The 2,904-nt window shown below is 52.0% G+C and overlaps 1 pseudogene across 1 annotated transcript; it reads left to right on the top strand.

Annotated features, from left to right (window-relative positions):
• Nucleotides 1-486: 486 nt before the first annotated feature.
• LOC309634055 (peptidyl-prolyl cis-trans isomerase FKBP4 pseudogene) lies at nt 487-2,625 on the top strand (annotated as a pseudogene). Its single transcript has one exon. The product of its transcript is annotated as a peptidyl-prolyl cis-trans isomerase FKBP4 pseudogene (transcript).
• The last annotated feature ends 279 nt before the right edge of the window (nt 2,626-2,904 follow it).

Genomic DNA, 2,904 nt, shown 5'->3' with positions numbered 1-2,904 from the left:
GCAAAATCTCTTCAACCAACCTCCAAACGACCAGAAGAATAAATGACACCACACAAAACTCACACCTTTGGCGTAACTAGAAGACAGACAATCTTACACGCTGCAGATTACCTGTAAGTAGGAAAACAAGCACCAACTTCCAGCAGAGTCAACTTCACAGAGAGCAAAGGGGTTCTGAAAAAAATGCACAAGAAAGATAAGAGAGGAGTGAGATAAAACCACTCCCGGGGGGACGGGCGGGGAGGCGTTGGCGGGGGCGAGGGCTGGCCCGGGGTTCCCAGGGTCCCAGGACCGGGGCGGGGCCAGGCGGAGGGCGGGAGGAACGAACCAGAAACCGCCTTTCGCAGAAAGGAGCGCCAGAGCCCGAACCGGCCGCCGTCTCTAGAAAGTTCTCCGCCCGAGTCCCTCGCGGCGGGCCGGCTCCTCCCAGCCTCCTCCCCCCGCCCCCCTCCGCGGCGGTGGGACCAATCGCTCCCCGGGCCGCCCAAGACCCGCCTCCTGCGCCCGCTGCCCGGGAAACGGCGCGATGACCGCCGAGGGGCCGAAGGCTGCCGAGAGCCGGGCGCAGTCGGCGCCGCTGCCCCTCGAGGGCGTGGACCTCAGCCCCAAGCAGGATGAGGGCGTGCTTCAGGTCCTCGAGCGAGAGGGCACAGGCACAGAGATGCCCATGATCGGGGACCGAGTCTCTGTCCACTACACGGGCTGGCTGTTCGATGGCACCAAGTTCGACTCCAGCCTGGACCGCAAGGACAGAGTCTCCTTCGACCTGGGGAAAGGGGAGGTCATCAAGGCTTGGGCTATTGCTGGAGCGACCATGAAGGAGGGGGAAGTGTGCCACATCCCCTGCAAGCCAGAATACGCCTACGGTTCTGCGGGCAGCGCTCCCGAGATCCCTCCCCAGGCCACGCTTGTGTTCCAGGTGGAGTGGCGCCGTCGTGGAGGTTGCACTGGAAGGTACTCCAGAGGCCAGATCTTTGACCGCCGGGAGGTCGGCGAGGCCGAGAGTGTGGATCTGCCTTGTGGGCTGGAGAAAGCCATTCAGCGCAAGGAAAAAGGAGAACATTCCATTGTGTGTCTCAAGCCCAGCTATGCTTTTGGCAGTGTTGGGAAGGAAAAGTTCCAGATCCCCCCAAATGCTGAGCTGAAGTATATAACTCAAGAGTTTTGGGAAGGCCAAGGAGTCCCAGGAGATGAGTTCAGAGAAGCTGGAGCAGAGCACCATAGTGAAGGAGCGGGGCACCGTGGGCTTCCGGGAAGGCAAGTACAAGCGAGCTCTGCTGCGGTACAAGACGACTGTGTCGTGGCTGGAATTCGAGTCGACTTCCTCTAATGAGGACGCACAGGAGGCGCAGGCCCTTCGGCTGGCCTCGCACCTCAGCCTGGCATGTGTCATGTGAAGCGGCAAGCCTTGTCTGCTGCCGCTGAAAATTGTAACAAGGCCCTGGAACCGCACAGCAACCATGAGAAGGGCCTTTTCCGCCAGGGAGAGGCCCACCTGGCGGTGAACGGCTTTGACTTGGCACGGGCTGACTTCCAGAAGGTCCTGCAGCTCTACCCCAGCCGCAAAGCTGCCAAGGCCCAGCAGCGGATCCGCAAGGAGCTTGAATGGCAGAAGAAGCTCTATGACAACATATTTGAGAGACTAGCTGGGGAGGAGAGCAAGGCCAAGGCCACGGTTGCTGCAGGAGACCAGCCCGCTGACACGGAGGTGAAGGACGGGCCGAAGAACCGTGTGGCAGGAGGCCAGCCTCAGGTGGAGGCAGAACTGTGGCCTTGCCCAGCCCTGCTCCCGGCTGCCTGCCCCCCAGCTCCCTACCCCACAGCTCCCTACCCTACTCCCCCCTGTTGGTTCTGTAAAAACTGAAGAATTTTGAGTGAATTAGACCTTTATTTTTCTAAAAAACAAAAAACGAAAAAAGCATCCCCAAAGAAAGAACGTGTATCCTTAAGTGTGAAAATATTGAAGAAAGAATCCTGATGTTGATGGTAACAGATTCAATGTGTACATTGAATTCAGTAAGAGTCCATGAATCCATATATATATTAATTAATCAATTAAAACTAAACAAATGGGAGGTGGAGGAGGAAGTCTTACTCCTTTAACTAGAATATCAACTGATAAATGTGGGAGGAACGATAGAAAAATGACCATTTTGCAACCATTATAATAAAAATTGATTTAAGCAGAAGCTATCAACGAATGCTTAGAGTAGGTGAAAGTTTGGGGAATAAAGGATATTTACATTGCCTTAAAATATTTATTTTCAAATCATGTATTAATTAACCGAGGAGGAAATAGTGACTTGACGGTGGAGAAACCTGGCAGAGCCATCACAGCCATGTGATTACAGCCAACACCACCAATAATGGAACAAATGACATCGAGTGCCTCTTGATGTGATGCCCTGAGAAGGACACAATGTCACATCTGTTTGCTTATACAACGTGTATAACCTGAATCTCATCAGAGGAAACCTCAGGGAAACTCAAATTGATGGCCGTTCTACAAGTAATAGGTGCTCTTTGAAACTGCCAACATTACGAGAGAAAAAGGAAGACTGATGGGTGTTATTCCAGATAAAAGGACACGTAAGACACATGACAACTAAGGGTAATTCATAACTCTGGGTAAAAAACAGTTAGCTCTTATACGACATTACTGGGATAGTGGATAAGATTCAAATACGGGCTCTGGACAAACAAGCACTCCTGTGTATCCTGGCAATAGGACAGGTGCTGCTCCAGTGATTAAAAAAGAAAATAGACTTTTAATATCCTAGAGGAATCTACAATGTAGGAAATCCAGAAATAGATAAGAGTAATTAACTTTGAAAAATTTAAAGGATGGACTGGGGCAGAGGAATAAAAACCCCAAATGCTGTATATTTGATTTTGAAGTTTAGG

This window comes from Balaenoptera borealis (assembly GCF_965194805.1).
Source record: "Balaenoptera borealis genome assembly, chromosome: 8".
Lineage (NCBI taxonomy): Eukaryota > Metazoa > Chordata > Mammalia > Artiodactyla > Balaenopteridae > Balaenoptera > Balaenoptera borealis.
Note: the sequence above shows the minus strand (reverse complement) of the source record. Positions and strands in the feature narration are given on the sequence as shown.